The following is a 12,840-nucleotide window of genomic DNA, read 5'->3' on the forward strand; positions in this document are numbered from 1 at the left end:
ACCCAAGCAACTGAAGGATGTTTGACGACGAGTCTGTGCCTGTCTGAGCACACAAGAACTCTGATGTGAGTTTTCCTCAGATAATTCCTTAACTACCAATTTAGGATAATGACAGTGACACTTTTAAGAAATCCTTTGGGAGAACAGTAAGTATTCACTTTTAAACTCTATAAATCCGTGAAGGAAATATTTTGATCTCTTTTTTTTTCCTTTAAAACTATTAACCCTGTGTCCCACCCTTGACATGGAAAGCCTTTGTTTTGTAAAACCATAAGGAGAGCTAAGAGAGTGTTTTACAAATCAAAGTGGATTTTCCTCCAGTAGCTTCAGACATGTACTTTGTGGATATTTATAGATAACCAAGTGAGCCCAGACTCCTGTAATGGACAGCAGGGGTGGAAAAAGGCCATTAAGGGGCACAAGACATCTGATTTAAATTTTTTGCTTTAATAAAAAAGAAATGAATTGATCTTTGCATTTTTATTCTCCTTAGCTATATTGTAGAATTTTTTATCTATGTAGATATGATGGAGAGAGCCTATTTACAAAGGCATGTAGTGCTAGCACAAGAGGGAACGGTTTTAGAATGAGAGCAGGTTTATATTGGATATTAGGAAGAAATGTTTCCCTTGAGGGTGGTGAGAAGCTGGAACAGGTTTCCCAGAGAAGCTGTGGTGCCTCATCCCTGGAAGTGTTCAAGGCCAGGTTGGACAGAGCTTGGAGCAACCTGAGATTGTGGAAAGTGTCCCTGCCCATGGATTGGGCTTGAATGAGATGACATTTAAGGTCCCTAAACATTCTATGATTCCACAGCATAGATGTTTTGTAGAAATTTGTACAAAGTGTAGCTCTCCAGGTGTCTCGTGCAGGATGTTGTGATTTTGCAATGACATTTCACTGCTACTGGAGCAACATGTGGAGTAAACTCCTGTGGAGTAAATCTCTAAACAAACTAGTTTCAGTATTTAGACTGATTCATCTAAGTGATTTATTTAAAAAGAATTCAAAGAATCCTGGTAGAATATTTGCTGAGAGACATATCAAGAACTTGGGGTCATGCCTCATTTATCCCATGGTATTGTTGCAAGGCCAAGCTGCAACCAGCAGGACAAATATACCTGACAAACATTCCAGCATTGCTGACATGGATAACACAGGTTCCTTCCCTGAGCTCATTGCACAACATCATGTAGGAACTCTTCCAAAGCTCCTCACAGGAAACTCAGATGGGAAAACTCAAAACAACAGGTGGGAAAAGGTGAAGGTCACACTGTGCTTCTCCTGCTCTGTATTGCAATTCAGGGGTGACTGAAGGCAGAACTCTACTGAGAGAGGCAATGAAGAGCAAGGTGTGGAATGGTATAGAACATTTTGTAAAACCAGGCTTGAAAATAGAGAGCTGCCTGCCATGGAGATCAAGGTGATGTTGGCTGAAGTCATGGTAAGAACACCCTGAATCCTACCTGGACAAAGAGGGAACATAGCAAAAAAGGGTATAAAATGAAAATAGCACAGAGGGGAGTGGAAAGTACTTGGAGGAATTAGCATCTTTTTACTCTTTTGCACATTTGATTATTAAATGGACTGGCAAATCACTGTGGTTCACTTTGCTGAGTGGAGGAGTTTTCATCTTCTTAGAGATGAGAACTTTGTTGAAGGCTAAGTCCAGCTTCAGATGATGTCACTACTATTTGTCCAACTTAGAGCATGTAATATTTTTTCCTTTCTTTATATTCCCTAACATCACTCATTTTTCTTAGCCTTCTTCATCTTAGAGGAGAAAAAAACTGCCACAAAGGTTAATACAATGCTTAGAAGTGCTGAAAATAAAGGCAGGAGGATGTCAGGACAACATCCTGATCTATATTGCTCCAGCAGCAAAGGAATCAAAGTCCTGAGATGCATTTTGAGGAAGGACAGAAATTATTACTTTGGTTAAGCAGTAAAGAAATTTTTGGAGATTTTTTTTTTTTTTTACTCAGAGGATGGTGAAGCCCTGGCACAGGTTGCCCAGAGAAGCTGTGGCTGCCCCTGGATCCCTGGAAGTGTCCAAGGCCAGGCTGGACAGGGCTTGGGGCAACCTGGGATAGTGGAAGGTGTTCCTGCCATGGAAGGGGGTGGGACTGGATGATCTTTAAGGTCCTTTCCAACCCAAACCATTCTATGATTCTATGGTCTGTCCTCTTTATCTTTGCCATTCCTGATAAAAATGCACTAAAAATATAAATACAGGTCTTGCTTTCTGGTCTGATCCTCTACCTGTTGCAGGCTAAATGTAAACACAGAGGCACTAAAGGTGGTGATTTTTCAGTCACACAGAAACAGTAGCACACTACAGGCATAAATTTTGGAAATGGCAAAGACATGGCACAAGCACAGAAAAATTTGGCATGTCGAAACCAGCCCGTGAATGAGAAGCTGTAATATTTTGGGTTAAAGCTCTCAGAGCTGATTTATAAAATGCCAGTTTGAACATGCTGCTGAAGAGAGTGATATGGATTATCCTGGCCATGAACTCAGACACACCTGCATGTTCTTTCCAGTCTGGTCAGTCTACATGGACTGGGTAGATCTGTTAACTTTTCTTTTTTCAGATCATCATATCTGGCTTACCAGGCTCTTCCCCAGCACTCACTGCCCAGTATTTCCCCATAACAGAGGAAAAAAAAGGATGTAAAATCCAATGAATTATTTTAGAAACCTAATTTGGGATCGAAAGAATCAAAATCTAGATTCCGCAGGTTTCCTTTTTGTAAAGACAACATTTAATGAACACCGTTTAGTTCCACCCAGAAATCTGCACACATAAAAAGGCTGTATTTTAGAGCAAATAGTCATAAGAGCAGCAAAAGGGAAATTACATAAAATTATATATGATTGCCAGAAAATCCAGACAACCCATGGTTTAAACGAAAGCGTTTTTAAACTTCGACATTTCAGTGAATGACATTCATTACAGAATAGTCTGTCAGTTCATTAAGCAGAATATCAGGTTAGAGTTTCCCCAGCCAGTGAAGAAATGAACTGCATGCTAATGTTCAGGGGAACTTCCTTCTCACCTTTGTGGAAAATAACTGGGAGTTCCAAATTGTCTGATCTAAGTGATCTGGTTGAGTTATCACATTGTTGATTTCATACCCATTTTTTTCATGACGTTTCACATACTAAACATATTTTGGCTGTGGATGGACTTGGCAAAGAGTCACACCCATGGTACTGCTTAATGCAGTGACCATGAAAATATGCATAATCTATTTCTTGAGGTCTGTCTCAGAAGCTCTTTGGGAATAGTAGAGTAACTAAATTATGTCTTTGCTCTAATTCAGTAGGGACAGTGGGAAGGAAAGCAAGAGGTCGATGTAATGATCTATCAGGAGAAAAAAAAATTAAATCGAGACCATGTCAAAAAAGGGAATTTTAGCTTGGAGAATCCATTTTTATTTCTGCTTAGAAGATGTGAGACTTATTTTGCCAGATGGATCCTGAAAAGTTAAAAAGCTGGGGTTTTTTTCAGGGAGAGTTTCCTCAGGGGTTTTTCAAGCTGATGCACACAAAGCTCCCCAGAAGACTTGGAAGATGCTGGGTCTATCAGAAGAATATCAAAGCCTGGTGCTTTGAAGAGTTTTGCTCCAAATAGGTCATTGTTTGCTTTAATCACCTTGGACCCACCTTTGTGTTTTCTGGAGATAGAGAGAATACCAGAAAAATGAAAGCAGACAAAAGCAACACAAACCTTCACCAAAGAAAGTGTGTAGTTGACATTGCTCATTCCAAAGAGGAGAGTTTGGAGAAACTGAAACAATCAGGTAGCAAAGCCAACAGAACTTTGGAACTTGGACAGAAAGGTCTTTACACATTAAAAATGCAAATACCAATGCAAAATTCAAAATGCAAAATTAAAAATACATCTACGGGTAGATGGAGTCTACATCTCAAGGAAGCTGGGAAAAGGAGTCACAAGGAAAAACTCCACATTGGAGCTGGTGAATCACAAACATTCAAATAATCCAGAAATTCTTTCTCTCCCTAGAAGGAGAGAGCAATCTGGGCAACAAAAGCCAGGAGCTGTCAGTGGTAGCTGAATCTGGAGAAAGTCAAATGCAGTCTCGAGGTTGTCACAGGGAAAAAATGATTCCAGGAATGATTTGGAGCTAAATAGATACACCTGCAATATAGCAATTTTTTTGTGGCTCAGTATCTTAACTGTGATCCAGGACAGCAATACAAAAGGGTATTTTCAAGCCTTCCATGAGAGTATATGAAAAACAACTAATTCTTTGTGTGTCTGGTAAGAGCACTGAGCCCAAGATTTGATCAGTCTCATTCTCCACCACCAGAAGGGATCAGAAACCCAGGACAGGACTCAGACAGCACATGAAACCATCTCAGTGGTATTTATTGAAGCCTTTTTAGGCTAAAGAGCTACAGAGCTCAGTCTATAGCAGATAATTGTATTTATCCACATTGACTGGGCACTGGCCTGAGGCCAGAATCAGTAGCTGAAAGGTTGGTGTTTGGTGCACAAATACCCCAGGGGATTTAACCTGCCCTCACACACAGGGGGAATGATGTGCTGCAGATAAGTATCACACTGACAAACCCCTAATGGATGTTAGATGCTCCAGGGTATCTCAAATGACACTTAACACCTATGTTTAAGTGACTGAATCATGTCCTAAATCTCCTTTAATTGTTTCTGCACTCAGATACAGGCAGAGACTTCAAAACCCACACCTGCCCTGAGGTGTCTTGATCTGAGAGCTGAATCCCACTTTGGGACAGCATGACAGAAACTATCTTAGCAGAAACCTGCAAGTCCTCTGTACAGAGGAAAGGCAATGAGGTGAAAATCCATCAGGGATACACTTGCTGGAGGGATCAAAAAGGCTGTGGAGACACCTTTCTCCTCTTCTGAATTAAATTCAGAGCCTGTGAAGGCCCTTTCCCATGACCAGCACTGCTACCTCCAGCTGTGGAACAAACAACACAAAATCCAGAGAACACAAAGCTGGGGAACACAGAGCAGTGTCCAGGGGCTGGAAGGATGCAGAGAAACAACTTCCACATGGCTAACATTGGCTCTGCACTCTGCTCTCCCTGCAGCCACCAAGAGCTATTCTCTAATGAAGTTCCCTCCAGCTGTTCGCCCACTGTACGTAATCATCTCGGCTCCCAAACCCATTCAGCAGCACAAAAACCCCATCCAGGCTGTCAAAAGCCACAGAACCCGAATGAATGAGTGTGGCTTGTGCAATGCAAGGCTCCAGTGACAGCTGTGACACATTCTGAGCCTTAGTCATGAGGAGCTTAAGCATCTGCGGTATTTCGGATGCTCTCTCATCTCCTCTGCATCTCAAGTTAGAGCACAAAACTCCTGGAAGGAATCCAAAGATCCAGCTCTCTAAAACACAGGAAATGAGTAACTTCACTAACTTTAACTTGGGCCTTTAAATAATGCACTTGTGCTGGCTTCTGCATAGAATTTGTTTCTAGGCCAAGAAAGTTCTGTTGTGCTTCCAAAATCTTAGATACAAATTAAGCCCAAGCTCATATTTGGCTTTGGTACTAATTACATCAATTTAAGAAAGGAGATGCATGTAAAATGTCATTATTGCAAATATTTATTTTTCAAAGGAAGTGCTTTTTACTCATAATCATGGCCATGCCATTTTATGTTTTTACAAGAAATAAAAAGAGCCTGCTCTAAACCTACTTCAAAAATGTGACAGTAAGATCAGAAACAGAGATGTTGTGATTTAATAAAGTTTTTCCATTCCAGGAAAAGGAATTCATAGTTAGGGGGTATCGCAGCTATTTTAAACTCCCTTTCCAAATATATATAATTTATTTCTGCTGTGGAAGAATGTATCTCTTACTGCTACAACTTTAACTCCAGTCTATATAACAGTGTGTTCTGAGAGGTATGAACCATGAGGTTTTATTTTTTTGCACTATTTAGATTTCAGTAAATAATTTTAAAGGCCATAGTGAAGGAGGAAGGTGTTAGTTAAGTCTGTTTATCAGTGGATTTTGTTAGCTTAGGACAGAGGGTGAAAGCATTGAAATGAAAAAGGCACAGAGCTATTGATATATGGCAAAAAGCTGGCTTTTAGGTCACCTAGTTCTGAGCACAAGTGCTCCAAGCTGGTCAAAATCTATTTCACAAGGTGCCAACCCTGAGCTAATAAGGTCTGGTCAGCATTCATCTCCATCTCTGTGCAACTTACAGAGCAGCCATTCCCATCCAGGGTAGAGCAGATGAATTTGGAGCATTGCACAGCTCCTGCCTGGCTCAAGAACAGGCACAGCCAGCCTGTGTGTGTGTCTGCAGAAAATTATGTCACTGTCCTAGATGTGTCCCTGTGCTGATCTACCCCCACCAGTCCCCAAAATCACATCTGAGCTTCAGCTGGCAAATCCCTGAGTAACTGGACAGAAGAAGAAAATGTTGATACACTAAGGAAGCCTACCAGAGTTTAAAATATCAGTGAATAATTTAGAAAAGAAAAGATAACTAGGGACATGTGGCATGAATTCTCCAGCAGCTGCATCTGCCCTTCATGGCACAAAGGGAGGATGTGGGATCCACCACAGCAGCCTTGGCCTTTCCATAAAACTTACCATCTATCAAAATTTGTGACCTAGCAAAATACCACCAGCCTTCCTCTCCAAAGAGAAATGGGAGCAAGAGAGGAACTACACCTTCTGGGGATGGCTCTGAGATACCATGGAAGGATCTTTCACTGACTGGGGATGTGTGTCTGAGTCAGCTGTGCAGGAAACTCCACAGGCTGATTCATCCAACCCACTTCAGGATGGGATGAACCAACTATCCTCCTCACTCCTCACACAGTGAATTAGGGTGGTTGGCTTGGATGTGAGCATTTTGTTTTCAGATGCTGTAAGTGAGAGTGGATGAACATCATCCAGGCAGCCAAATGCTTCTGAGTGAGAAAACCTTTCCTGCATGTGAAATGGACAATGGTTTTGCCAGGGGATCCTTTGGGGACAGGTTTCCTCTTGAGAATGAGTAAATGTATCCATCCTCCACTCCTCAGAGGTGAACCTAATGATCTATCTGCTCCCCAGAAACCAAGAACTTGATTCAGTCATGTTTCTCTGCAATATGAAACTCCTTCCTAGGAATCCTCACAGAATCAGATCAGACAATGCATTGTCCCTTGAAGGGACAGAGTAAAAAAACTTGCCTGATTCTGGGCAACAAATGAATAAAAATTAAAAGTCCAGGCTATTAACCCACCACACAGATTAAAACATCTTTTCCTGCCCTGACTCTCAGCTCCATTTAGCAAACCAAGCAATCACAGACAACAGACCATAATTATCCTTCCATTTGCAGCTCCCAGGCAATCGTGACCCAACCATCTCTAATGGGGTACAGAAGGACTGTGATTGAGGCTTTTTGTGAAATGCTTTAAACTGAATGGACAAACCTGCAAACAGACATGGCAGATGTTCAATGTTTGTTCAGTGAGGAGCTCTTGGATGTCAATATTCCCAATGTGCTGTAAAATAAATTATTACTATTGCTATTGCCATTATTATTAAGAAGAATTTGAGCAGATACATATTTATCCCTTTACTCTCTGTTTTAGAGAATTATGAACCATGTTAACAAAAACTAGAATTATTGAGTTATTTGTTGGATATTTCGGTGTTTGTTTTGGTTTGGCTTTTTTTAACAACAGCAATGAGCAGAAACTTTTCCATCTTTTAAAACTTCTTTTAAAAAAAACTATGGCAATTAAATAGCTCAAAGTAGTCTCAGATCATATTTCAATCTTAAGCTATCCAGGAGTAAAACATGACACCTGAATGAGCAGGATGAGACTGTCAGGGTGTCTCCAGGGCAGATAAATTGAAGAATTTGTATTCAACAGTAGCCTGGAACCAGAGTTGATTGAACTTGATGGAAGCAGCCATCAAGAGTCCCTGCAGCTGCGTATTTCTGCAAGACCCTTTCCGAGGGAATATTCCTCAGCACAACAACCACATTGGCTTTAAATGCTCTGTGGGATGATGCTTCCACCTTTTCTTTAGCAGATGGAATGGTTTAGCTTGTCCTAAGAAGTTCAACCCCAAAATTATTAATCTGGCTGCTCTGGAGATGAGCTTGCAGGGGGACACAATCAATGAGCTGCAGTGAATTACATAAACAAGGCTTGAACAACCCAGTGAGTTTGATGCTCCATTCCTAGTTTGCCTTTTGCAGATAAAAGTTCAAGCCTAAGAAAACAGATAATAAATGGAGAGAGCAAAAGGTGGTCAGAGAATAACACACCAGCAAAGCAATGGGATGAGGGGTGGACATTCTACCACGAAGCTTCTGAAAAAGAAAATCTGCCTTTTTTCCCGCATATTTGTGCCCATTAAATTACAATCCAAACCGTGTCTCAGCAGCCACGACAGACACAGGAATTCTTGTACTCGTTAGTGTTGTGGAAAACTACCAAATACCTTTCTGTATGCAAAGCATTCCTTGAGAACAGAACAAGCTCAGCACCAAGGGAACTGGGAAAGTGTCTCCTCAGGGATACTCAGAACTGTTTCAGTGGTGCCACAGCTCACCCTGATGAGACACTGCCAGCAAAGATCACTTTCAAGTTCTGGAGAGCAAAAAAACAGAGAGCTCCTCGTTGTTGCATTTACATCCCTTTCAGCAGAGCTGTTCCACTTCTGTCCTGATGTGGAAAATTCACTCCAAAATCCTGTTGACTGCAGTGTGTGCCGAAGCACAGATGGTATGGGATTGGCTGGATGTGAAAGGAGTAGAGGAAATGGAAACAAGGAAACACAAGCCAACAAAAAATTCACTTCATTGACTTAAAGATTACAGCTGCACTCTCTGGGCCAAGGAATGGGGTGAAAGAAAATTCAGTATCTCCACTCACTTCCATATCCTCATAGCAGTTTGCCTCTCCTGGGGATAGCAGCAAATAAGAATTTTCTCTGTTAAATCAGAACTAACTGCAAGACCTGATTTTCTGCAGGTTCCTCCACCAGATACGAGTTGCAGCATGATCCTGCCCTGAGTTCACTTCTTCTCAGTGCTTCTTAACTCAGATAACTCTGGTTTCATGCAAAGACAATCTGAGCTAATTTAGGCATTAGACTGTTTGTACTAAGTGTGCTCAGAAGGAAGGAAAGGCAAACAAAATCTGCTACATTGGAATGAATCAGCTCGGGGACCTGGGTCTCAACTTATCAGAGGCACAGGCACATATGGAACTCAACCCCAGGAAAAAAATATCTCCAGGATGCTGTCTCAGCCAGCCAAACGAGGAGAGACGTGATGAACAAAGGTCTGAATGTGCTCAACAGCGCAGCCCACAAGCTCAGAAATCTCAGGTTTTCTCTGCCTGCTAGCATCCCACAACAGGGCTCCTGCCTCACAAAAACACTGACAGCAGCAGCTCTGGGCACCACCGAGCCAACAGCAGACATCTTAAACCCATGGGGAAGAAGGAACCCACAAATTCCTTGCAGGGACCCCAGCAGATGATGGAAAACTAAAGCCGAGGAGCAATCACAAAGCTACTTGCCTGTTTAAAGAAAAATAAGTGTATTTATGACACATATAAGCCCCCCATGACCTTGAAGGCTGTGCAGTGCTCGTGGTTATCCTCCCAGTCACTCACACATACCTTTGCTTGGAGAGAACAAAACAGCAGAAATCTCCCACTTCACGATGTCCGAGTTAAATGTCCAGGACAAAACCAGACCTACTGGAGGTGTCCTGAATGACAGCAAAGCAGCAACCCTTGCCCTCAGCACGTGGAAACAGGTGGGAATAAAGGTGCAGGACTACAACCCTGACACAAGCAAACACATCAACTTCAATCCGACTCCCTTTACTGCCCTGACCAGCATTCCTTAATTATCCACCGAATCAGAGCAGCACTGCCTTACCCATCCTATGGCACAACTTCTTCCCAGCCAGCTCCAGGGTGTTTGGCATAGACAGAGATGCTTGTATAACACATTCCTTCTCTGCAGCTACACCACGAGCACTTTCAGGAGTTTGCCTCCCTGCTACCACTAACCTTCAGTAATCAAGCATTCCCTTGGATTAGCCATGGGAATATTTCCCTGCTCTACCTCACCAGTGCTGCAGAGGCTGGAGTGAGGGAGCTGTGGACCCAAATAACAGCAAATGCAAATCCATTTGTTGTTGGTTTTTTTACTCCAAAAGATTAAATAAAAAAATCCAGCAAGCTGTTTCAGTTACATATTGCTGTACCAGTCCACCACTTGCACTGTAATTAACATGCACCAGACGGATGGTAATTGATAATTCCCTGGGAAAGAATCACGTCACTTTGCCGCCTTATTCACTTTACTTAAGATTTTCTTATTATAGCTACCTCCAGTGCTACTCCAATACATCCTTCAAGCTAAAGGCCACATTCTGTTTACCTGCAGATCAGATGCAGAAGAAATCCACTGACTTCCAGGGAGTTCTTCCAGATCTGCCTCTCTGTAAGTGGGATGATCATGTAGCCATAAACACCGGCGTGTCACCAACCAAATCTCCCTTTTTCCCCCGTGCATTTCCCAGCTCTGCACAGCACGCTGCATTATTGCATTTCCTCTCTCTCCCTGCCTGTAAACTCCTCAGATTCCAACACATACCTGAACGCTTCCCATCCCAAATTCCGGAGAGCAGCCTGTCCTGTGTGCCATCCCCCCGACTGGAGATGTGCTCTGCATGAAGATGGTATTATCAGAACCAGCTGGTCAAACGCTGATAAGCAGAAGTGCCCAGAGGCACTCGAGCAGAGGTCAAAGGCACACCAACCGCAATTATTCCCTGCTACCCCCCAGTAAAAACGAGGAAGTCCTGCTGCACCGCCTGAAGGGTGAATCAGAGTTTCTGCGGCAGGTGAAGATGCAGAACTGCATCGGGAGCCTGGAGCTCGGAAATGCCGACAGCAGCGGCGGGGCTGTTAGCAATCAGGTTTTATTTACCAGCCATATTGTGTTAAAACCAGACGTGATTCCCATACCGAGCGCCTTAACCTGTCACCGCCGGCAAAGAGAGATTGATTTGTTCGCAAAGAACCACATCCAGCCGGAGGACGCATCCTCCGAGCGTGCTGAAGGAAAGCAGCGAGCCCGCACGCAATTCCCCCCTCAAGAACTATTCCCAGGACCTGGGGCTGCCGAGGGACCAGCCGGTAAATCAATGTCACTCGCAGACAAGCCGGCGGCTCCTCTCTCCCCCCTCGGCGGCTGCGGCAGCTCCGCGGTGGCATCCCCGGGCTCGGGGGATGGGGCTGCCCCGGGAGGAGGCGGGGGAGGCCGGGGAAGGACTCACCATTGCAGCAGGGCTCCGTGGCGGTGCTGGCGATGCCGCATGCCCGCGGGGAGCGGGGCTCAGGGGCACACGGAGCGCTCCGGCCCCGCTGCCCGCGCTGCCTCCGAGCCGCGACCGCGCTGCCCCCGGCCCGAGCGGGGCTGGGCGCCTCCGAAGGGAATCCAAATTCCTCCTCCCTCGCCTGCCGCTCATGTCCAGGCTGCCTGTGCTCAGGGGATGGGCCAGCTCCTGGCCGTGAAGGAATTTGCCATCGCTAAATAATAACAAAAAAAACCCCAAACAAACAACAACAACAAAATAAAAACCAAGAAGGGAGGCGGGATATTTTAAAACTTTTTTTTTCCCCCTCTATATATTTTGTTTTCTTTTTTTAGCGGGGGCTACTGGTGCTCGGGGCAGGGGCCGAGGGATGCAGAGGCTGGCGGAGATGCTGTGCCGGGATGAGATGCTGTGGTGCGCTCGCCCCTGTCTCTGTGCCTGTGTGTGATTCTCATGCCCAGACAATGCTCTGCAAAGCGAGCTGGTCCTGCGGAGAAATGCAAACACCTCCTCCCCCGAGTGCCCGAGCGAAGGGAAAGCGATATGGAACCAATAGCTTCTCCTTGGCTGCTCTCATTAATATGGAGGAGGAAAAGAAACCAATGAGGAAGAGCGGGAGGAGGGATTTATTCAAATCAAATTTCTTAAATCGAGCACCCTTTCCCCCTTGTTTTTTTCTCCTTTTCTTCTCCCACCTCCCCCAAATCTGCCTTCTCCGTGTCACCTTAGCCCCGTTTCTGCGGTCCCAGAAATTCTTATTTTTTATTTCGTTGCTCTGACAGCGCACGGCGATGGGAGGGAGGATGGCATCGCTGCTGGGAGGGAGAGGGTGCTGTGCGAGGGAGGATGAAGGGAGCCAATTTCTCCCGGACCTGCAGCGAGTTGATTGCAAAGAAAAGCGATGAAGTAGCTGGAGTGGTCAGGGAGGGAAACCGAGGGGGAGCAGAGCAGGGATTTCAGCTGGATGCAGCATTTTGCAGATGGTATTTGCAGATGGGCAGGTGGCCTGTGTCCAGACCGAGCCCTCTGAGCCTGGGGAAAGGATTTTCTCCCCTCCCACAGCAGATGCACACCCAGGGAGAGAAGTGGCTGCACTGAGCAGCAGCATCTGCACTGTCCTGCATTGCCACAGAGCTGCACAGCAAAGGCATCCCTGGAACAGCAGGGCAGGAGTGGCACCTGTTGCTGGAAAACCAATGGAATGGAGCTGCAGGGAGGGCTGGGAGAAGGGAAGGGCTGTCCAGCTGGTCACTCTGTCCAGCTGGTCACTCTGTCCAGCACCTGCAGAAGAGCAGGGTGGAACATGTCCCTCGCACAGAAGCATCCAGGCGCTGCTCCCTTCTGCACAGTGCTCAGGGAAAGCCCTCCAGACCTGGAAAATGACCCCTAAAGGAGCCTGAGCATCCACAGCAGGTCTGGAGGAGCTCTCTGCCAGAACATCCCATGGGGACATTAGCCCCACA

General features: G+C 44.8%; 1 protein-coding gene across 9 annotated transcripts in view; it reads right to left on the reverse strand.

The window, feature by feature from the left end:
* The window catches only part of ADCYAP1R1 (ADCYAP receptor type I), a 142,840-nt gene extending 131,366 nt beyond the window's left edge, over nucleotides 1-11,474 (reverse strand). For 7 of the 9 annotated variants that reach the window (XM_085050154.1, XM_085050153.1, XM_085050152.1 and 4 more), the window contains exon 1: nucleotides 11,339-11,474. The gene's annotated coding sequence lies outside the window, so the exon portion shown is untranslated. Of the gene's footprint in view, nucleotides 1-10,437; nucleotides 10,626-10,653; nucleotides 10,787-11,338 lie in introns of those variants that run through there. The other 2 variants (XM_085050146.1, XM_085050147.1) reach the window with 2 other exon arrangements.
* Nucleotides 11,475-12,840: the final 1,366 nt, after the last annotated feature.

Source organism: Lichenostomus cassidix, chromosome 2 (genome assembly GCF_008360975.1).
Source record: "Lichenostomus cassidix isolate B80296 chromosome 2, HeHo_3.0, whole genome shotgun sequence".
In the NCBI taxonomy this organism is placed as follows: Eukaryota; Metazoa; Chordata; class Aves; order Passeriformes; family Meliphagidae; genus Lichenostomus; species Lichenostomus cassidix.